Below are 25,091 nucleotides of genomic sequence, written 5' to 3'. Positions count from 1 at the left end.
GTGTCATGGCCTTATGTGTCATGGGATTGGATGAAACATAGGATGCAAACTATTCTGGCCTATCACACAGTACTCCTTGGACTCACAGGCCCTCTGCAGCACAGATATAAGGCAGCATGTGGCTGTGAGAGGGCACTTGCATGCACAATATTGGAGTGGACAACACAGCTGCTGTCTCTGTATCCTCTGGACCCTGATTTTGCTGAGCATGGAGAGGGCATCTGCATTCAGTGAGGGGGAGAACAAGGTCCTGCTGGGTGCCCTCCTGCCTAACTACATTAAGCTGTATGGGAGACCAGAGGAGCAGGTGAGTGATGAGTGCACTACCTTGGCTGTGCACCTGTTGTGTGTGTGACACTACAGCCATTGTGTATTTATTGTAAAGAGATGCTATGTTGTTTGGAGTGAGTGCCAGTGTGTACAGTGTGGTATCTCACATGCAGTGTAATGGTGTTTACTGCTCCTCAGCATTGAGCTAACTGTGACATTAACTGCAATGTGAATCACACTTTCTGCTGTGCTATACCTTGTATGTTTTTTTTAATGGTTTCCTGAGCTGTTGCAGTGTTCCCCACGAATGACAGATGAATGTACTCACTGTAGATGGATTTGTTCAGGACCTGTGTGCTTTGATGTGATGTACATTGAAGAGTGTGTTTGATCTTTGTCACCTGGCAAATTGTGTCGGTGATGTTTTGCAAGACTGGTGCATTACGTATGCCACAGCTATACCCATGTGATGAGACAAGTATGCTGCGCCGTGTGCATGACTTGGACAGTTAGCATGAGGCCTGTGTCACATCTTTCGAAGGTGTGACCTGTGCTAAGTGATGTTGTATACCCTGTTGATAATGACAAGCAGATGAGCTGTGCCAGGGTGTGCATGTGTGGTCTGAAGAGGGTTCTGTGGTGTAGTGGGGTATGTGACAGCATGTCACGTGCGGCAGTGCACCGTGATGTAGCATATATTGCTCAGTGTGTGCCATGGTCAAAGAGTGGTTTGCACCCCTTATTGCATCTGTAGCCTTTCAATGGCATGTAGTGCATTGTTGTTTGCTCACAGGCCACATACACATGGACAATGATGCAAGTGTGGTCAGCAACCTATGCCCTGTTGTCATCGTCTATTTGGTGCAAGTGTGTGTCTTTGGGACATGGACCAGGTGTACTGATGTTGTATCACTTTATATTCATGACAGGTATCTGTCTATGAGAAGGCTGACATCTGGCTGGACATCGCCAGGGCTGTCAGGAGTGAGGGGGGCCTCGCAGGAGGCTCAGTAACATCAGGAAGAGGTGGCAGGACATCCAGTGCTGGACCCGCCGCATCACCAGGGTCCAGTTCAAGCTCGAAGCTCCACGCCGGCATGGCGGCACCCGCCACCTCACCCCCCACATGCTCCGGGTCCTGGAAGTGGTGTTCCCAGACCTCCATAGGCAGTTGCAGGAGGGACAGCGGCAAGAGGGGGGCAGGTACATGTCTGTTTGTTGTCATGTGTGTCACATGCTACCTGCAGTGCTCCGAGGCATGGTAACGCTCCCACAGTTGGGGTGGTGTGGTCAGACAGGCACTTTATGCATTGGCATTAGAATGGCCCATATTCAGAAGATGCTTGTTTACATGCCTTACCCTACTCCACATTTGTCCAGCGCTTTGGCTATTCATTGTTTTTCACATGTACTCCTAAGGTGCAATGTCTTAGTATGCATATTCCTTGGCACATCATCATGTTGGAGGGAGGTCTGTGACACCTGTTGGTACCATACCCGTTGCACCACCTGTGCACTGTGTCTGCCCTTCTTCATATTTTGGCACTGATCAGGAGTCTCAACATGTTTTTCTGCACGAGTCAGCCTCAGTGGCCTTTGTCCATGGTAAACTTTCTAATTCTCATGTGTTAGCTACAGGTGCACACTGTATATGTATACTAATTTTGGCTTGTGCATACTCACACTGGGCAGTGCGTGTGTGCATATTCTCAAAATATGTTGCAGGTTTTTTGGAAATAATATTGATGATCAGCCACACAATGTGAGTTTGGGTGTAGACAGCTGTGATGCCAGTGTGAGGTGATGGAACACTTGGTTCAGGTCCCAGGATGGCATCACATGGCAGTTCAGGCAGGACTTTTCCCATGTGGCACAGGGTCAAAGCAATTCAAACATGACCAGGTCTGGATTTGGGTGGCAGGGTGGGCAAATGAACAGTGATTTATCATCAGCTATCCTGTTGTCAGGCAGTGGCTCATCATTGTGACTCTCATACAAGTTGTGGCCTTGCATGTTACTTGTATCCTACTATACATTGAGTGTTGTGTCTCTTACAATTGCGCTTTACTAGGCTTAGCATTGTGCAGAGTTCAGTGGCATGTGACTCATGATGCATGCCATGTTTAGAAATGTGCCCAAATGATTTGTAGCTGATATGTCTGATGTGTACAGGTGACTGATATGTTTTTCTTATTCTCCTTGCCAACAGTATCATCACCACAATCTGGAGGAGACACAGCCGCGGACCAGACAGAGGGACCCAGCAACAGTGCCACCAGCTTTGAGGAGTCGAAGGGAGGCAGTGGCACGGAGGATGAGGAGAGTCAGACGGCCGGACCTCATGAGCACGACACCTCCTACCATGCGGACGGATTGGAATCAGACTCTCCGGAGGAGGGGGAATATGCAGCTATGCCATCTTCTTTATCTTTGGCTGTGCCCTCCTCCTCCAGTACCATCTCCACCCTCCCAGTTGTTAAGGTCCCTAGGGTCCGTGCTAGCCCCCGTGTCTCCTTTGTTCCCGGCACCTCAGCCCCTGCCCCTGTCTCCCCTGCTGCCCTCAGTGCTGAGTCTGTGGACCTACTCCTGCAGATTCAAGTAGGTCAGACATCCATGTTGACTGTCGTCCATGGACAAACACAAATCATGACACAGTTGTTGTCGTTCATGGAGGGCATGTCATCTGCCATGTCTGATCTACGCGGGAGTGTGGCTGGCATAGAGTCATCACTGACGGCAGCACTGTCCATCCTGCAGCATCTGCCCCACCCTTCTTCAGACCCATCCACCTCAGCCTCTCTCATACCGTGCCAACGTACACGCAGACGCCACAGGTCAGACACCACAACAGACACACCCAGCACACCCACAAGGCAGACAAAGCGCAAATCTCCACGCACCCAATCTCAAGGGGATGTAGGCACACCCACAGGGAGAGGGGGCAGACATCACACACGCATCCACAGACCCACGACAACAGACTCACAGCCCTCTACCTCCACCCCCAATGTGTCCCCGGGTTCAGGTGGTAATTTTTCTGAACTGGCTGAAGTGTGCAGCCAAGTATATTTAGCCACAGCGAGGCACTGGCCAGTGTGGAGGAATCCACACCACCTGCACCCACTACACCTGTCCTTCCCTCTCCTGTCCCTGCAGTGCCGGAGGATTCCCCAGATGATGCCCCCACTGTTTCCACAGACGATTGAACTCTATGTGCAGGCAAGTTTGGGTGTGACAACATCCAGAATGACACAACATTTTTCCACGTTATTTCGACTGGCCATTGGCCTTCTGTGAGCATGGACTCATATTTATGTTTCATCTTTTAGTGTGGCTGAATAAAGCTTTTGATTTTTGGTTCTGTATTTTTGCTTTTCTGATAATGGCTTTGACTGCTGTGTCCCTGGGAGCTGGTGTGATGTTCAGATTTGAGTTTTGTAACATGTGTCTATTTCCTGATGGTAATGAGGTTCACCATGGTATGTTTCTGCTTTAACTGGTGGGCACTGCTGGGCACTGCTGGGCGTCTTAGCCACACGCAGCCTCTACTGCTGGGCACTGCTGGGGGTCTTAGCCACACACACCCTCTACTGCTGGGCACTGCTGGGCACTGCTGGGGGTCTTAGCCACACACACCCTCTACTGCTGGGCACTGCTGGGGGTCTTAGCCACACACACACTCTACTGCTGGGCACTGCTGGGGGTCTTAGCCACACACACCCTCTACTGCTGGGCACTGCTGGGCCCAACTGGGGGTCTTAGCCACACACACCCTATGCTGGTGGGCACTGCTCGGCACTGCGCACTGCTGGGTGTGTTTTCCACACATCACTTAGATGTAACTCCACATACACATACATTTCTGACGTATGCCCCACACGTATCACCATTCCACTGGTGATATGCGGTAGCGTGTGGCGCACCGTACCCCGAGGTTGATGGAGTAGGTGCGGCACGTCTCACTATTACACTGGTGATAGGCGGTAGCGTGTGGCGCACCATACCCCAGGTTGATGGAGTAGGTGCGGCACGTCTCACTATTACACTGTTGATATGCGGTAGCATACCGTGCCCTGAGGTTGATGGCGTAGGTGCGGCACGTCTTACTATTACACTGGGGATATGCGGTAGCATACCGTACCCACGAGGTTGATGGCATAGGTGCGGCACGTCTCACTATTACACTGGTGATATACGGTAGCGTACCATACCCCGAGGTTGATGGCATAGGTGCGGCACGTCTCACTATTACACTGGTGATATGCGGTAGCGTACCGTACCCCGAGGTTGATGGCGTAGGTGCGGCACATCTCACTATTACACTGGTGATATGCGTTAGTGTGTGGCGCACCGTACCCCGACTTTACAGGCGTGCAATGGTGATGTGCGAGTGTGGCGCCACGTACAGGTATACTTCAGTTGTTGGGGTTCGTTGTACTCACCGTCTGCGTCATCGTTGGTTTCTATGTACGAGGTGGTGGGCGTACAGGACTGGGATGACACAGACGATGAGGTTCATGTCTTGTTTGTCGCGTACTGGGATGCGGTTCGGGGCAGGCTCTGCTTTTAAGGCAGTTTTCAGCTCTCGTAGCAAAAGAGCCGTACGGAGTGTCTTCAACACGGATCGTACTTCCTGGTATGGATGACGCGGTCTATTTACGTTCAGACGTAGCGTGAAGCATCACCCGAATGCAATTCGTATGTACTTTCGATTTGTACGGAGTTTGTTACGAGTCGTACGGAGTGACGCTTTATGTTGGGATCATACTTGCAGATTGGTACGGGTACGTTTACGAGTACGATTCGTACGGGGAAAAACGCTCCGTACGAAGATTCGGAGCGCTTTTTACCCCACCGGAATCGACCCCTGAGGGAACTACAATGTTATTAATGTAAGCATGAATAGTGTATTTTCGGGTGAATGGATAGGGTGTAGATTTAAACATCCCATCCATCATCCAAATATCACTAGTTTCCAATTTTACATTGTGCTTAAGATTAGTATTCTTTTTCCAGGGTTTTTGTTGTCATGCAAAAGAAAGGCTTTTGTAGTAACAGTGACAGTTCAGGAGGAATGTTAATATCAGAGTATGTTTCGGGTTTTACACGTTAGGGGTTACTTGCCTGTTTTTTTCACTGTATAATTTTGCGTAAGTTTGGGATTGTGGGCATGCAACTTGCTACTTGCATTGGAATGTGTTGGGATACCTTAAGTATCTTGTTTTGCTGATGCCATTTTTGAAGTGTCTGTAAAAGAAAGTAAAAGAGAGATTTTTTTGAGTTATGTTTTTCTTTGAAAGTTTAATAAGAAAAGATTTTTTTTCTTGTTAAACATGTTTGAATAGTAACATTTCAGAAAAATTTTTTTTACAATGCATTGCTGTTAATATGTGCTTTTGCAATTCGATATTCTTTAGTCTTTTGAACCTGCAAAAATAAATGGGAAATACTTATTTATTTCTCAATTGAGTTTTTGAAGAACGAGGAGCATATTATCAAGGGGGTTTCTCTCCGCTTTTTTGGCTTTAAAAGCCAAGAAAGCAGAGATAAAATTATCTCCCTATTACCTAGCTGTCGCTAACACCAGTTAGCGACAGCTAGTAGGAGATAGCGACCATCTTGGGCCCCACTTTGCATGTCAGGGATATTTATCACTAATGGCATGCAAAGTGGGCTTGCCAAGATGTTAGCGACTGAAAACAGTCGCTAACATCGCTATCTCCTATTACCAACTTTTGGAGATATTCGCGCTAAGTGCAAATATCTCCAAAAGCTAACACCTGCCCTGAGCAGTTCTTAGCCATGTTATCCAATGGGAGGTGGATAACATGGCTAAGAGCATTAGCTTGGTAATGCATGAATATCGCTGACTTTTCAGCGATATTCATGCATTGCGGCGATTTTTATCGCATTTGCGATAAATCTTGGTAATACCAAGGTTTATTTGCGGTAGAAATCGCCGCAGCTCAGCGGTAAATTTTTGTCTCTAACCAAGCAATAGCGATAATTATCGCTTTTGCTTGGTAATATGCCCCCAAGTTCTTTGTTATATTGTTTGTTTTGGATTTTGTGAATTGTGATTTTCTAATACAGTTTGCCGTAGATTCTTGTTAAAAGAAAAAGAGGCACTTAATTTAGTTTAGGTTGTTTGCCTCACTTTACCACATTGCCTTGTTTGCTTGGTCGTCTTTTTGCTGTTTTAGAATGGTTTCTTTGGCTGTTTTTGTGGAATAAAAGTTTTCTCCCTTGTGGTTGATCTTGGGAAGAGCTAAAAGAAAGTGGACTTTTTATGATTGATGTTTGCCTAGTATTTTGTTTTTGTAAAAAAAATAATTAGTTAGTTTTTGTTGTAAGATTAGTTGTTTTTTGTAATTTTACATGTGAAAGGCTTTCTCGTATTCAAACTATTGCTGGAGATTATGTTTGCAGTTCAGAGGATGGGTTTCAGTTTATTTCAGCTGTGCAAAGAAAAATGACTATAAGTTTCATTTTTTCATTTCTTTGATTTAATAAACCAAAAACTGATGAACACCTTCCCTGTGCCAAGCAACTGTTTGAGTTACAATAGTAAATTTAGCAACCCCCACCGACCAGCACCTTCCCTCAGGAGAGTTAGAATAGTAAACATTCTCCCCTGCAATGACCAGCACCTTCCAGGAGGGCAAGCACACTGAGGAGTTAGAATAGGCTTTTTGCCCCCACCAGTGACCATCACCTTTCCTGAGGCAAGCACCCTGTGGAGTTAGAATAGCTATTTTGCCCCCATCACTGACCAGCACCTTCCCTGAGGTAAGCACCCTGCGGAGATAGAATAGTAATTTTGCCCCCCACCAGTGACCAGCAGGTTCCCCGAGGCAAGCACCCTGCAGAGTAAGAATAGTAATGTTGCCCCCTACCACTGACCAGCACCATTCCTGAGGCAAGTACTTTGGGGAGTTTAGAATAGTTATTTTGTCCCATCTACTGACCAGTGTGTTCCCTGAGGTAAGCTGCCTGTGGAGTTAGTACAGTAATTTTGCCTTATTTAACACTTGAAAAAAAATGAATACAAACACTTTATAGTGTACTGACAAAAGAATTTTCTCTGAAATTTCTTTCAATTTTGAAAGTTGTTGAGTATGGTCAAAGTCTGTAAATTATATTTTTTAGAAATTCAATTTGTGAGTTTGGCTTTTTTTCACTTAAGGGTAATTCATAATTATTTTAAACATACACTTACTATTGACAGAATATGAGTATCGTATTGTTGCATGTCTTTTTTAAGTTCTTTGAATATATTTAAAATGTAAAAAAGAATTTAGGTTTTTTGATTAATTGTTTTTATCTATATGTGCTTTGTTTTAAAGTGACACTTACTTCTGTTAATAGAAAGCAGTGTATGCAGTCGAAGCTGGCAGTTTTCCTCTACTAATGTAGATGCGTGTGGTTACCAGGGAAGTCAGTGCACCACTGAACACAAAATGGTATCTGGCTTAATTTGTACGTCTGTTAGGGTAAACGAAAAGTTAAATGAAAATATGTTTTGAAATCTATTTTTCCGCATGATGCAGAACCTAACAGAATGTGTATTTTTTATGTTGTGTGAACATTTTTGTTTTTAACGTTTTCATTCAGAATGGCAGCTATTTAGGGTAGATGGTGGTTAGGCAGATGTAGTGGAAATGGTGGAAGGACACCAGTTTTTCTAGACTCGATAATGACTAGGATGTTTTAGTGGAAATAGTGGAAAGACATAATGTTAGTCATTTTATTGCTATGCATTGTAATGGTTGGCGGTGCAATTATGCTTTTTATGTATCTCTATCAACATGCGCTGTAATCAGTAGCATTGTATAAATATGTGTTAAAATGGTAGTTGCATTGTAAAATCCAGGTTGTAAAAGTATGCGTTGTAATGGTATACATTATAACGTCATATATTCCTGTTGCAGGCATTTAAGCAATATGGTGGTATGAACACAATTGAGACTAAAGACATGGGACATTTTGTGTGGAGGTTTGTGCATGAATTAAAACATGACATTAGTTAGATATTCAACAGCAATTGATTCGTGGGCAGAGTAAGCCAATTGATGAATTATTGAGATTCGTAAAATACCGTAGTGACGAATTGGAAATGAAGCATAAGAAATTTAAAGAGAAGTGGATTATGGCACAGATGAAAGCTGTACAGTGAGGTCAGAATCAGCAGTTTGTTGGGAATGCTGGTTCCATGTAAGGTGTGTATCAACAGGGATTTTCTGTGATGCAAGGTAGTATTGGGTTTCAACAACAAAGTAGAAGTCGGGGTGATCCGAGTATAGAGATTGATGTGCCTACCTTGAAGAAAATGGCTCTTTGCCACATTTGAAGCAAGTTGGGGCATTGGAAGCCAGAATATCATCTCAATACCGGTAGCATAGTGAATGGGAATCATGTTTAGACCAGTGGGTATGTGCCATCTCAAGGTTATAATACGGTTCAGACACAGCAAGTACAGAGACAGACAGTACATAATTTCAAATAAACTAAATCAGAGCTGCACCACCTGAAAGTAGACAAGACAGGACAAATAGTTATGGTTCAATAAGCCATAAGTTGAGAGAATTCCTTCTTTATTGTTTTGTTCCTAAAAAGCCACAACCAACGCGTTTCGTCCTGTAACGTAGGACTTCTTCTGGGCTGTAAGTTAAAAACACATATCTTATCTTATCTTATCAAAGATTTATAAAGCGCTCGCACACCCAAAGGTTTCATGGCGCTGACCAGCAGGGGAACTAACTTACAAGAGGCCAATTAGCACTAGGCCGCAACCTGGGTGAACAGCCATGTTTTTAAGAGCCTCCTAAATGGAAGAAGGGCAGTGCATGAGCGAAGCTCCAGGGGGAGAGAGTTCCATAGCTTGGGAGCGAGGGTGGCAAACCTACGGCCTCCTTTGCGCAACAGCTTGTAGCGAGGGACAGTCAGGAAGATTTGGGAGGCAGAGCGAAGGTTGCGGGAGGGGGTGTACCTAAGAAGAAGTTTTTGGATGAACTGTGGGCCAGAGTTGTGAAGGGATTTGAAAATCATGCAGGCCGATTTGAAACTGACGCGGTGTTGAATCGGAAGCCAATGGAGCTGCCTCAGAAGCGGTCTGGCGGACTGCCATCGGGGGTGGTGATAAATCAGTCTCGCTGCCTGGTTTTGTGCCAGCTGTAGACGTTTGCTGAGGGTGGCAGGTAGACCAAGATAGATGGCATTGGCGTAGTCTAAGTGAGACAACACCAATGCTCTTACAACCTGCGTCAGAGCAGGTCGAGTGAGCAACCGACTGATCTTCTTTATCTTCCGTAATTGAAAGAAGCAGGTGGACACAACGGAATTGACCTGAGGTTTTAAGGAAAGCTCGTCATCGATAACTACCCCCAGGCTTTTGACTGATCTAGACGGCGCAGGTGGGGACCCCAGCTTAGATGGCCAGTATTGGGGGCCCCAGAAACGGTGACTATCGCCGAACAGGACCAGTTCCGTTTTTCCCGGATTCAGCTTGAGTTGATTCACATCCATCCACCGGCAAATGTGGAGCATGGTGTTTTGGAATTGGTGGATTGAATCAGGGGAGTTATCAATTGTGAAAGTGAGCTGCAGATCATCTGCGTAGTTAAAGGTAGTGACTTTAAATGAATGAAGGGACTGAAGCAGAGGGAGCATGTAAATGTTGAACAATAACGGTGAGAGGGAAGAGCCCTGGGGAACTCCACAGGTAGTGTGGAGTTTGTGGGAGGAGAAAGGGGGGAGTCCGACCGCTTGGGTGCGGTCGCAAAGAAATGATCTGAGCCAGTCTAGGGCACGGCCGCAGATGCCCACCGATCTGACACGGTCGAGGAGGATGTTATGGTCGACCGTGTCAAACGCGGCCGACAAATCCAACAAGACCAGCGCTTGAGGTACTCCCAAGTCAGCACTGAGGCGTAGGGAGTCCAAGACCGCTGCGATAACTGACTCGGTTGAATGGGCTGGTCGAAAACCGGCCTGTGACGGATGTAACACACCTGACTGTTCAATGAATAGTGAGAGGTGGGAGGTGACGTGCGCTTCCAGTACCTTGGCTAAATACGGAAGCAGGGAAATAGGTCTGTAATTCGAAAGGGTATTGGGATCAGCTCCTGGCTTTTTCAGGAGAGGCAGTAGGACTGCATCCTTAAACGATGCCGGTACAGTCCCTTGGAGCAGAGAGGTATTGAGAAGACTCAAAGCCGGAGTGGGGGCAGCGGTAAAAACCGTCTTTAGTATGTGAGGGGGCAGCAGTCATGTGGGGAGCCTGATTTTACCCTGTTTAAAAGGGATGCGAGGGTAGTAGAGTCCAGAAGAGGAAAGCAGTCCAAAACTGGGTGGTTAGGTGGATGGGCCAGGACAGGCAGGTCCGGGACAATGGCAGGAATGCTGGATTTGATTAAGGCAATTTTATCCAAGAAATATTGATTCAAGGTGTTACAGAATTCTTGACTGGCAGCGGGTTTACACTCGGTTCGAGAGTTTTTTAACAATGGAAAAGATCTCCTTAGGACTATTGTTTGATTGCTCAATTAAATTGCAGAAGAACTTAGATTTGACAGACAGGATAGCTTTCATATAGTCTGCGCGGGCAGTCAGGTAGCTGGCCCTGTCAGGGGAATTATAGGTTCTCCTCCATGCACGCTCTTTTTGCCGAACAAAGACATTTACAATACATGAACTATACACAACATATATAACATTAATGCATACATATGTATGAAAATGTTTCAGGAAGACATTAAATCAAAAACATAAGAATAACTACTACTACATAAACAAAAGCAAACACAAAAATACATATGGATTTAAGCCATACCCAAGATCTGACACATATACAATAAAATTACTAATCCGACAAACTGAATTACAAAAGCAATCAGTGTGCCCCAAGCCCAGCTAATGCAGGTTCCTCAAGCCCCAATGCTACAACGTAATGCAAAAATTCCCAGGCCCTTATTTATGAGTCCTTGCGTCAGTTTTGCGCCGCCGGTGCGTCACTTTTTGTGACGCACCAGCGGCGTAAAAAATGCACCTTGTTGCGCCATATTTAAAAAGTGACGCATCTAGGTAGATGCATCACTTTTTAAACCCCTGCGCCACATTATACCTGCGTCAGGTATAATGTATGCAGAGGGGGCGTTCCCCCGCAAAAAGCCTCGTAATAGTGACGCAGTGAAATCTATGATATTTCACGGCATCACTTTTAGGATGCTGTTGCGTCAAAATCTTGCGCCTGCCTCACAGCAGGCGTAAGACTGACGCAAGTCCTTTCACATGGGGCTTTCCCCATGTGAAAGGACGCATTGCTGAAGTTGCGTCACTTTTGTGACACACTCCAGCAATGCGTCACTTTTGCGCTTACAGACACGTCAGAAATACTGACGTATCTGTAAGTCCTTGCGACATGATGCGTCATACATTAAATATGACGCATCAGGAATGTCGCAAGGAGTACGCAGTGAAAAGTGACGCATCGCTGTTTTCACGCAGCGATGCGTCACTTTTCATAAATGAGGCCCCCAGACTTAACCCAAATCAGGTTTCCAATGTAAACACCAATCCTTTCGCGAATCACGGTACCTCTCAGCACTATTCTGTGATACAAACAGATGAGGATTTTGGTTCAGACCTGTCGTAATGACGATGCCAGAGAGGGCAGGAGGATTAGGTCCTTGGTGCAACCTTAGATGTAGTCCAAAGTGGTCCATTTGTGGATGGTAAGGTGAATGGTTACCCCTTATCGTTCTTGATCGATAATGGTGCTACCCGCTCTACTGTGAGAACAGCAGAGGTTCCCAACCTTACCCTCTTGGGAAAAAGAATCCAAGTTGTAGAAGTTGCAAATACACAAATGACAAGCCCCATCTCAGAAGCAGTAAATGTCAGTAAAGAGTCCTTTGAGAAGAATCACCGATTTGTGGTGTTTGATTCGAGTCCTGCAAATCTGCTTGAAAGAGACCTTTTGAGCTGAATTGTTCTATTTACTTTACATAAAATGGCATTGAATTTCGTTCGTGATAACTTTATTTTGGTCAACGACCATAAAAGCACAAGCAAAGTATGTACATACAATAAAATACATAAATAATTAAGAACCAGCAGTTAAACATTATTACACAATCAGTTATCCACGAAAAATGGCCATCATTAAAAATTAGTCGCAATTAATCAAAGTGGACCTTCTGCGCCACATACCGTACAAAAAGCGGGAGACCGAGAACACAATAAGGGGGGATGTATCATATTTTAAAATTCTAACGGCTTGAGCACAATGTTTTAGTCCCAGATTTCTGCATAGTGGTACCAGCCAGGCTCTCCGATTACACTATAAGCAGGGAAAAAAAAAAAAAACATGGGCAATGTCTTCTTTGCCATTGTTGCAGACTGGGCAGATTCCCTCCTCTTGACCTGCCCATTTGCAGGTCAGTGCCCCAAGTGGCAGGCAGCCGTGCCTTAATTGTGTATATAATTTTCTTGCAGGGTGTGGTTCTATTTGATCCAGAAATTCCTCCCTACTGGGCATGAGTTTTACCTGCAAAAATTCCGAAGACAACCTGCCCATACTTGGCGAACGGTGCAGCAAACTTAGGTTGTAGTGCCTCAGAGAGGCCAACAGCACAGTTCTCCTCAGCACTGGACAACTCTCGGCCGGAGTCTCCCATATTTGGGGCATTCCTATTCGATAGGCAATAGTTTTAATATGGAGCAACCAGGGTATTTTCTTGCTCTTCAGCGCCCCCCAGACAGCAGCGAACTCAGCTCTGTAATCCGCAAGCTCCGGTACTGTCCAGAGCCTTCTCCAGTACAGGAGGGGTCGGGCCGCTAATAGTTCAGAGATGGGCTCCACACCTAGGTCAAATCTCAAGGGTATGAGTGGGGTGCTTTGGGGTAGACCAATCAAATTCCTCATAAAGGCCCGTTCAACCCTGAGAAGGCTTGCTGTACTCGAATGTCCCCAAAGTTCTGCATCATAAGTTACAGCAGGTCTAACTTGAACACTGTAGATTTCAAGCGCTGGGGAGACTGGCTTAAATTGCGTTGTCCGCTGAATTTCAGACTCATTATGAAGACTTTACCTTTAAACTTGTCAGTCAGAATACAGGGATTTGATTGTATCCCATGTTGACCAAAGATGATTTGCCCTCAGAGTTTAAAGACACAGTGTTACCTGAAGTCTGGGACTTTTCAGGAAAAGACATAGGTCTCATTAAAGATGTTGAACTAGTCCGCATTACAGTGAAAAATAATGCTGAATATCCAAGAATCCTGCAAAATAATCTGACCCCTGAAACCATTGTTTGGGATTACTCCAGTGATTGACTCAATGATTCAGCAAGGTATTCTTAAGGAGATTATGCAGCTCACCCATTATGGGTTTGCAGAAGCCCAATGGCTGATTGCATAGTGCCGGATTTGAGACAGATCACCACCATCATTGTCGCTTGTTGTCCTGTAGGACAGAATCCAGTGGTGATTTTACTTCAAGTTCCATGTGAGACAGGCAGTGTGGTTCTTTGTCATTGATTTATTCCAAGCCTTCTATTCCCTTCTGTTGCAAGAGGACAGTCAGTTCCTCTTTACATTTTAGTTTGGTAGCCGTAATTTGACATGGTGTCAAGTTCCACAAGGGTATATGGAGACTCTGTCCATCTTCAACTAGATACTTTAGAATAATCTGGAGATTCTTGTAATGCCCTATCACTGAGTTCTGGTCCAGTACAGTGATGACCTATTGATGGCGTTAAATACACAGGAGGCTTGCAGACAACACACATTTGCTCTGTTGAACCACTTAGCTGAAACTGGGCAAAAAGTGTCTCCGACCAAACAGCAGTGCTGTCAGAGACAGGTCCTGTACCTAGGACATCACATCGAGAAGGGAGCGTGGAAGGTGTCACGAGAGAAAATCTTGGCGATTCTGAAAATGAATCCATCAGCTACCCAGAAAGAAGTCAGGGTGTTCTGGGGAATGGTGGGCTACAGTGGACAGTGAATCCCAATTTTTCACTATTAACCACGCCTTTACTGAAGCTGACACACAGAGATGTGTCAGATCCTGTACCATAGGATGACATCTGCATGCATGCCCTCTCAGAGCTGCACTTGGAATGCCTGATTACAATAAATGTTTTGCTCTATTTTGCAGTGAGAAAGATGACTGTTCTCTCTCAGCACTAACCCAGACACATGGGAATACTCGCAGATCCATTGCATATTTTTCAGCTACACTTTACCAAGTAGCTGAAGCTTTACCCGGCTGTCTCAAAGCTGTACCTTCCACAGGCGTCATCATAGAGCAGTGGGAGAGCATTGTCATTGGGTCATTCTCTGACTGGTTTTTTTCCCCATTCTGTAGAGGTACTGTTAACCCACACCAGAACTCCGTACCTCACAAATAGCTGCCTGACAAAGTATTAACATGTCATACTTGTGGCAGAGAATATCACGTTTAAGCACTGTACTACCCTCGCCTATGCTACTTTTTTTCCCTGTACTAGGGAATGATGTTATGGAAGGGGAGGCTGAGCATGACTGTCTTGATGTTACTGAACTATGAGACCTGACATATAAAGATGTGCTACAGCCTGAATCAGATTATTTGAAGTTTGTTGAATGCCCCTGCTTACGACACAATGAAGGAAGCCTGAGAGCTTCCTATTCAGTCTGTACTGTGTCAGGTGTGGTGAAAGCCTCCTCGCTTCAAGGAGTGTTTTTGTTTTCTGCACAAGTGGCCGATTTGATTGCTCTTACTAGAGCATGCTAAGTTTCTGAACAGCTGAGAGTGACCATTTTCATTGATAGTCAGTATGGTTTTGGTGTTTTTCATTACTTTGGACAGATATGGTTACAACGAAATTTCATGACCTCTTCGCAGGTCAGCTATTTGCAATGGGAAAAGTGTACAGCTACCTGCCCAGATTGCAGGAAATGCAACTGAACCAATTATGCAACTTTGTGCAACAGGTATGTGGATGAACTGTCAGATAATGTGCTATAAATGATTGTACTTTCAATGAAGAGTACTTAGATGAAGGAACAGATGAGACAAATTGCAATCTCTTGTTAACCACAGTTGATACCTGGGAGGAGGTTAAAAGGTTACATGAGGAAGTACAGAAGCAGAACAGCAAGGCTGGATTGGAGCTGGTTGTGATAAAAGAGATGAGGATGACATTTGGTTTTCAGGAGATGGAGCACCTGTTTTGCCATAGCATGTTTCCTCTAATGGCAAGACATTATCATGAACCTGTACATGTAAGTAGAGACACCAGGGAGCAGTTGTTCAGGCAAACTTGGTTTAACACCAGGTTCAGAGTGATGGATGAAGGGTTGTGTCACAGATGTGTTGTGTGCCAGCAACAGAATGAAGGCTGGAGAACGACAGTAACACTGAGTCACAAAGGAACATCAGGTGGGCCTGACATATGTCCCATAGGCCCAGTGTCAATTTCCCTATGTTAGCATGAGCACGTTGCAGACTGTCCTCTTCTTTGCGCACAATAATCTACAATCACATTTTGCTTTGTGCCACACTGTACTTTCACACAGATCAAGCTATTGTTTTTGCATTCTGGTCTTTCTTGGGATAAAGGCCCTGATGTATCAATGTTCCCTTTTGCGATTTCTTATTTGCGATCTTTTTCGTTTCGCAAATATGGAATCGCAAAAGGCGATGTATGTACTTTTTTGCGATTATTCTGCGATTCCTTAAAAATCGCAGAATATTCTGTGATTTTTTTTGCGATTTCTTATTTTGCGAATTTCGCAAATTAAGAAATCGCAAAAAACCATGAATCTGCTAATGCGGGAAACAAGTGATGAAATCACAGTGAGGAACTCGTGCTGATTACCTGCACCTGCTTGCCTGAGCCACACCCAGTGGCAGTTGGAAGCTTGTTTGGCAGCTGTGAAGACCTGTTTTGCTGCAGCATGGAGGCAGAAAATTCACAAGGAGGTTCCTCTCTAGAAAAAAGGAAAAGAAAGCAGGATTTCTCAGACAAAGAACAGGAAACCCTTATTGAATTGATGGCTAGCAACCATGAGTTGCTTTTTGGAAAAGCAGCCCTTAAAGTTCCTGAGGCTAGGTAAAGAAAAATCGGGTTGGAAATCCAGGAAAAAGTGAATTCTGTGGGAGTTGTGCCACGTACCATTGATGAATTAAAGAAAAGGTGGTATGATGTGCGCCTCCGGTCAAAAGAAAGGCTTGCTGCCAGGCTAAAGGACTCAAACAAGACAGGCGGGGGAATATCCACAGTGGAGCAGCTCACTCCTCATCAGACAGTGTCAGTGGTGTGGTGCAGATCGACAGCTCTGAGCTTGGACAAGATGCAGAAGGTAAGAAGAATCTATTTCTATTAGTGCAGTTGTGGGTCATGCATGTTGTAAGATGCAGTGCTTGTGCACAGTGTAATTCCAAACAAGAGAGGAACCCTGAGTCTCAGTCTTTGGGGGTAAATTTCAGCAGTATTTTTTGCACTTAAGTTTGGTTTACATGCCTACTTTAACTGTTAAAAAAAATATCAATTAATAGTATTGATTTGAGAAGCACACCCAAGGAACTTTTCATTTTTTGAACAATGTAAACTTTATTGAAATTAAAAAGTACTACACACCACAAACTCATATGTCTCAATCTACATCCACAGCATATGCAGGTCAATCCCAGGAGGATAATGAAGTTAATGAGGCAGAGATCCCAATTGTTTCACCAGCAGAAGACAGTATCTCTGAGGAAGTAGAATCCATTGTCAGGGGAAGAAGAAGACGTGTGGCCCCTCTGCCTCCATTTGATGAAGATGATGTTGAGCCTGAAGGTTCTAGAGATAGTACACAGGAGGAACACGTTAGACCATCACATACTGGGCAAACAGAGAGAAGAAGAGCATACAGATTGGAAAGTTCAAGGGGCAGCAGGGATGGAGCTGTGGAAAATCCAACTGTGTTTGCTGGGTTAGAGCAAGACATGTTAAGCGTGCAGCGCCAGCAGCACAGGGCCCTACAGTCCATTAACAACCAGGTGGTGAAAATGAATAAAAACAATGCAGGCATGGGTGTAGGAATGAGGTCCATAGCTGCATCTGTTGATAGACTTACTTTGGCCATAGAGCGCTCTGAGGATGCACGAAACAGGGCTGGACGGCGTATGCGTGCAAGGATGCTTGTCTACTCTAAGGCCATTAACAGGCTGTGTGCTGTCACTACAAATTTCACAAGGCGAAGTGTAACACTGAAGCGCATGATCTCTGACTGCACAAGAAATGTTGCAATAGGACTGGACAAAGTCACAATTGCAGTTGAATTACAGCAAACAGCAAATTCAGGAGCAAGGCCTCTTTTGGAAACTGCTACTGACACAGATGACTTAACAAGTAGGAGTAGCAATAATCCAACTCCTACTTCTGACAGTAGTCAACGCAGAAGTGAAAGACATGCAGCCCATACTAATGCTAGCAGGAGCAGGGAATCTGCACAGCACTCTAACCGCAGGAAGAGCAGAAAGTAATGCTTTGTGTCATACATGAATGAAAAATTATACTTCACTGTTGCTTTATTAATGTTGAATAAGTGCAATGACGGGTGCAGTAACAGGTCTGGAATCACATTTGCAGTTTGACTTTTGTTAGAATGATTAAACAAATAATACTTTAAACAGCATTTTAGTTTTTGGTTTTCAATTCTTACTTAAAAGTAATTATATGTGATGTCAGTACGTCTTTGCCGTCCTGCTGCTGCTCCAACTCCAGCAGCAACTCTTCCTGTGGGTGGTATTTCTTCTTCATCTGAAGTATCTGAATCACTCATTTCCAAATTAGTTCCTTTTCTCATTGCCATGCTATGTAACATGGCACAGCAGGTCACAATTTTACAGCACATTGCAGGATTATATTGTAATGCACCTCCACTCTTGTGAATCCTACGAAACCGGCTTTTTAAAATTCCAAAAGTCCTTTCTATTACCCCACGTGTTGAACGGTGTGCCTTATTATATCTTCTTTCATGTACATTTGCTGGATTAAGGTATGGGGTCATGATGAAATCACGAACAGCATAGGCACTATCACCTGCATGATGAGAATTAAAAAAGGCCTGCTTAGGACATGGGAGTAGTGAATTAACAGCAAAAAATCATTGTATTTAAAATATATTTACATAGTAGGAAACCCTCACCAAACTCGCCAGCACTCAAGCGTCTGTGAAGTCCACTTTGCCTAAATATATATGAGTCATGTGTGCTCCCTGGGTACTGAGCCACTATATCAGTGATTATATACTTAGCACTGCACACCATTTGTATGTTGATGGAATGGTAGCATTTTCTATTTCTATACACATATTCTGTGGCAGCAGGTGTAATGATGGAAACATGGGTACCATCTATGCATCCAATAACATGTGGAAAATGTGCAATTTGATAAAATTCCAATCTTGTATCATGAATGGCTTGCTGATTGCTTGAGAGGTAGATATGATGTTGAAGCCTACTCATCATTGCTTCCAAAAAACTTTAAAAAGCGTGAAAGGGCACTCTGAGAGACACCTCCAACCTCAGCAATGACCCTTTGAAAAGATCCAGAGGCTAAAAGGTGCAGGGAGCACAATACCTGTACATGTGTTGGAATTGATTGTGTCCTGGCTGTTGCATGTTCCAAATATGTCTTCAAATCATCAATTAGGTCCAAAATGGTGTGTGGATTCAGTCTGTATTTCTCATAAATTTCCTCTTCAGTTTGCTGAAACAGCGTAATACGCAGTCTGAAGATTCTCTCCTGCCTCTGTCTCCTCTGTGCAAGGGCTTGAATGCGCAGCCTCCTGGCGATCAGGTACAGTCCAGCCATTGTGACAGTTGAAACAGCATTGTGGAGTTCTTTATATACTTTAAACTGGATTACCACCTCACTGTTCTTAGTGTTAATTGCGATTTCTTAAATTACGATTTTCTTGTTTTCGCAATCAGCGATTTTTTAATACATCTCTTTGCGATTTCTTAATTTGCGATTTCTACATTTGCGATTATCGCAAAATAAGAAGCATGCAAAACTAGAAATCGCAAAAATATTTGCAGAAACACAGAAATCGCAAATAAGTAATCACAAAAATAGCGATTAATTATTTTGCGATGCGAAAAATTACATACATCACGAATTACTACTTTTTTGTCGCAAACGCTGTATTTTTGCGATTCGCAGCGCTTGCGACAAAAAAATTGCTTGTTACATCTGCCCCTTAGTCTCAACATGTAGACACGGTCAAACAACAACGCCCCTTGTTATTCTCTTCTGGTCAAGCTCTAGCAGCTAGAATAAACACGCAAATGCAGTTGTTGTTTGGGAACTTGTACTTTTGCCATATAGGTATGCAAAGATAGGTAATACACACTTGGAGAGGCAACTTTCCAGGGAAAAGATCATCGCAGCACCTGAGATGTAGAACTTTCATCTGTGAATACTAAGGAACAGGGTTTGCTTTTAACACCCAGAGATCTTCTGATATATAATCATTTTGCTTTGGTAGAAAGGGAAGGAGGTTAGGCTACACTGTCATAAATAATGACAGTTTCATTTATGATTTATGGACTACTTGCTATGCTACCCATTATAATAATGGGGTAACCCTAAAGGTACTGGACCTGGGTAGTTGCTAATGTAAACAAACAATGGTCCAAGACCCAATTATTTGAAAGCGAAAAATCAGAGATTACATAGTTCAAGGTTTTCATAAAATTCACGAACCTGAGCACAATTAATGAGAGACAGGTTGTAAGTGTATTGAACATAGAGCAATCGAATTGAAATCGAGTACCCATGGCGGCCATTTTGAGTTGGGGAAGCTCAGATCGGACCCCATTGGTCATCCTAAGTAGGCAACAGCTCCAATCCTTATGGATATTTGTATTATTAAGTAGGCAACAGCTCCAATCCTTATGGATATTTGTATTCCCCATAGGGTCATCTACCAGATCCCTTGCCCCGTCATATTTGTCCTGAAGAAGACTCGCATGGCCCAGGAATAACTAACCGTAAGGCCGCAAGACAAGTCGAAACGTCGACGCCTAACAAAGAATACCTGGACCACTAATGTTACCTTCCCCTTAGTGCAGACATTGATACATCTTATGTCTCATGAATAATATTAAGGATTGTACATTGACTTACTAATGTGGCCAGGTTTTATTGCTCCAGTCCTTCGTTGACTGCTTTCTTTCTGAATAATACAGAATAATTTTTTATACACTCTGTGTGATTCCTTTCTCTTTTCATCTCATCACGATCACGCCCTTTGACACCTTCTTTTTCTTTTACTGCACGCTCTCGATACGGGGCACTGTATATAAAATGTATAAAATACTGTAGATTAAATTTTGACTCCAGGAATGGATTAAATACATAAGAGTTTGAGTTTGTTACTGTTGCCTATTCTTTTGTCTCTCATTAATTGTGCTCAGGTTCGTGAATTTTATGAAAACCTTGAACTATGTAATCTCTGATTTTTCGCTTTCAAATAATTGGGTCTTGGACCATTGTTTGTTTACATTATTACTTGCTATGCTAAGCAAAAGTTCAAATAAACATTTTAAACTTTCCTTGTGTCTCTGTCAGAATTTATTGCAGATGAGTATCAGTGTGAGAGCGAAAGGGTATGTCCTGTAATCACAATTCCTTAGAGGGTCGGGAGTGTTGTGTTCTGGGTTGTCTATTCATTTGTTCCTCTGTGTGTGAGAATGGGGACAAGTGAGACACTATAGCTAGTCGGTCCCGGGCTCATGGGTACTCAGGAAGTAGGATGACTCGGTTCCTGCCTACTAAGGTTCTATGCTCCCAAGCATAGTTCTGTGACTGCATAATCCCTGTAACATGCTGCTGCCAACGTTTTGGTCTGGTACTTATTCACAGGACCCCTTGTCTTGTCAACAATACCCTTGCATCGTATCCCAGAGATGTCTGTGGTGGGTGGGCTTTGCCTCCTCAGTTTTTAAGGTTCACCAATTGCTGTAGGTTTTTCAAGCTGGAAGTTTAAATGGTTTTTGACACATTTTATGCTACCGTTTGTTTCCCTTGACTTTCCATAAAGTCTTAACCGATTGCCATTCCGGCTCATTGCAGCACTGCAGTTACTCAACATTTACTGCAGCATGGAGTCCCCAATGCGGGGTCTCCATTTTTTTGTGTTTGAAGTGGATCTGCATATTGTTTGGATGTGGTTTACTCCTGGGTTACATTTGCCGCTGTGGATGCAAATTATAATTTTTTTCATGCTCATACTGCTACTGCAGTTCAAGCAGATTATCTCCCTTATGCGGTTGTTGAAGTTCCTCTTACAGCCTGGGAGACCCAGATTTTGTTTAATGACATACTACCCCTAACCAATTTCTTTTTTTCGTATAGGCCATTAGGTATTGTCGGGCCGCATGGCCTATTTTGGCCAGCTTTACTCTGCATCCTAATTATGTTAATGCTAATTTGGCAGACGTTTGTTTATTGTATGGCTTGGTAGTTCTTCTTTATAGATAAGAATAGTTGCAGTGTAGAAAGCTAATTTGCTGTAAAGACAGTGAAATAAAATTGGCTAGCAGGGTGCCTGAAAGACCTTTATTGAGACGGTCACCATGGTGCCAACATTAAAAGCAGAGTGAAAAAATGGATGTAAACAAATATTACCATTGTGAGATGGATCAAACGGTCCGTTTGATCCATCTCACAATGGTAATATTTGTTTACATCCATTTTTTCACTCTGCTTTTAATGTTGGCACCATGGTGACCCTCTCAATACAGGTCTTTCAGGCACCCTGCTAGCCAATTTTATTTCACTGTCTTTACAGCACATTAGCTTTCTACACTGCAACTATTCTTCTTTCCACAGCCTTTGAGACACCTTTACCCAATTCTACATTTTTGGCGAACCACATACTAGTTGTTGTACTCACATTTCTTTCTTAAGTGAGACACCTAGTAGACACCAGGCTGGTGTTCTTCCAACCCAGATGATGAAGTTCCGCCAACGGGTGGGCTGATGGGTTCACGTCTGTTCTTTTCCTCACATTCTAACAGCCTATACCTCTACATTTTCAGTACACAGTAGACATCTGAGGCCACGACAGACCTTAGCACCCCATGTGTGTTTTCCATTAGTTTCCAGGGGTAGGGTGCTGTTAGGTCTTTAAGCTTACACCCCTTCCAGACCCTCTTCACATTTTGTATAGTTCTTCTTTATAGACATATGATCCAATTTGTTGCCTGTGCTTTTATAGTGTTTCCGCCTGGGGCTCCGCCACCAGTGCTTGTTGCGCACCAGTGTCTTGTGATTAGCCGTAATTTTATTAATTCGGTGATGGGCAAACGTCCTCAAAATCAATAGGACATGCCATTTTGGATTACTCACAAACTTGAACAGCTTAATTCAGTTTTCCCTCTTACAGGTTCTGTACAGAAGCACAGGGTCCTTACTATGTGCTTGCCTAGTCATCTAATTCATCCTTTGTCCGACTATAACACCTGGGGGACAGGGTTTGCCTCAGTGTATTCACTCTGTTATGGCACCCCCTCAATGAGAGTTCTCAAACAAGTACAGAATGAACATTTGGCAGGTCCTTCCCTGGATTTGGGAATGAAGTTATTGGGTATTGTTCCCATAGTCTCTGAAATGATTCTTTCTAATATTAAAGGTGAAGCAGCTGATTTAATGGTTCATCAATTCCTTTCTGCGGTGGCTGACATTGATCGGGAACGTGAGTTGATGATTTCTATTGCTGATGTTTATATGTCCTTGGGATTAAACCTTCCACTCAATCTCAGGGTAAATGCCCTCCTGAAAAGGAGGGACGCCAGCCTTTCCTAAACAGACACGAGACACAAATAAGCAGCAATAGAAGCCTAGGTCTTGTGGACGCTTCTGAATGTAGATATGATTTACGTGATCACTCTAAAATTGAAACTCCTGAGAGGTTTCAGATCCTCGTTTTCCTTGTTCCTTTCAGGAATCGTATGATCAACAGTATGTAAATGTAAATGTAAATGTACAGGAATTTATATAGCGCAAATCACCAAGCGGTTTCTAAGCGCTTGCTTAGATAACACGTCCTGGTATTCCCCTGTGAGATAACCCCGGCAGGGTATCCGCAAGGTGAAAGCCAGGCATCCCGCCACGAGGGGCCGTTGTGGAGATTAAGCAAGCTATTGCCCAGAGTTGCAGAGTGTGAACCCGTGAATCGAGTAGGCACTGGAGCGAGAATTGTCGAGTCCATGGACATTTTAGGACTCAAGACCCCGCCGAGCCGGGAATTGAACCCTGGTCCCGGGCTGACCTCTGCTTCCAGGTCTGCCTCCTCTAACCAGTGAGCCACACTGTATAACTGAGGAGGGTGGCTATATCGCAGACAGGGCGAGTCCACGCAACCCAAGCAGGACCCACAGCTCTTTTTCGACGTGAAATTCAAGCAAGAGGAACCACCTCTGTAAAGAGACCCGTTCCAGAAGAAAAAAGTTGCCGCTTTGACAGCGAAATATGCCCCAGATGGTGAGAACCCTCCTCCTGGACAGGAGTTATGTGATAGCTCTCCTCGACAGTGCGGCCGGAATCCAGACCAGTTTCTGGAGGCGAAAGCAACTGACAACATTCGTAACTGTTGAATCGCGGACACCAGCGTTGCTCCCCCTGATAGATTTTATTATATTGACTTTCAGAATAAAGGTGACATTAAGCGCACCATAAATGCTATTTTTGGGGACAACCTGATGTCTTGTTATGACATTTGATTGGTAGGGGTCAATTGGCCTCCCTCATTTATTCTTGCTTGTCCTTGAGGTGAGGATGTGATCATTCCTTCCATTTCGCATTAGGTCCCTGATGATACAAAAATGCCTATGCTTCGGAGTGAGCTCTCCCTCACATGCTGTGCCTGTTCGCTATCCTCCTCAGATACATCCTCAATATACAATTGATGTCCATTAAGGAGATTCTGACTCAATTAGAGTATAAGGGTGTAAGTGAACCCTGTGTCTCTGCGATGAATATCCCTCTTTTTCCAGTTTTGATACCTGATGGTTCATATTGCATAGTTTTTAGGTCTCGCTAATATATCCCACAAGGATTATTAGCGAGTATATAGTAGGCGAAACAAACTCTTTACCAAGCGCGGATTACGTGCAGTTCATGTTATCCAGTCGTGTGAGACGCGCGTGCATGTCAAACCCATCAGCCTCGCACCAGACTTCAATGGAATGCCTCCCAAGCTGCTCCCCGCCTCCGCCATCCCACAAAGCAAGCCAAGAACATCAAAGTGACCGTCCGCTTTGAGTCCATTTGCCACCATCCACTTCACGCGCTCCACAGGTCAGATTTACAAAGCTTTGCTCTTCTGACATCTTGTGGCTAGATGCAGAACTGTACGCAATACACATTGTTTTCAAGACTAAGGTCAATCGCAAGTTCTTCTCCCTTATTTCAATTTCGACGCAGAAAGATCACAATAGGTACCTCGGCCATGAAATTCATGCCTCTAATACCACAATTTTATATTTCTGCAGTGATAAAACAACACCGTAGTCTCCGAGCGGCACCAGTCTTCTGTAAAATAAGGTGCTCGATAAATGCGACTCTCCGGGACCAATGGAATGCCTCCCAAGCTGCTCCCCCACCCCTCGCCATCCCACAAAACAAGCCAAGAACATCAAAGCGACCGGCCTCTTTGAGTCCATTTGCCACCATCCACTTCACGCGCTCCGCAGGTCAGATTTACAAAGCTCGATAAACGCTACTCTCCGGGACCAATGGAATGCTTCCCAAGCTGCTCCCCCGTCCCCGCCAGCC

The sequence above is a fragment of the Lissotriton vulgaris genome, chromosome 2_1 (genome assembly GCF_964263255.1).
Source record: "Lissotriton vulgaris chromosome 2_1, aLisVul1.2, whole genome shotgun sequence".
In the NCBI taxonomy this organism is placed as follows: domain Eukaryota; kingdom Metazoa; phylum Chordata; class Amphibia; order Caudata; family Salamandridae; genus Lissotriton; species Lissotriton vulgaris.
The sequence above is the reverse complement of the archived record's forward strand: the minus strand, read 5'-3'. Positions refer to the sequence as shown.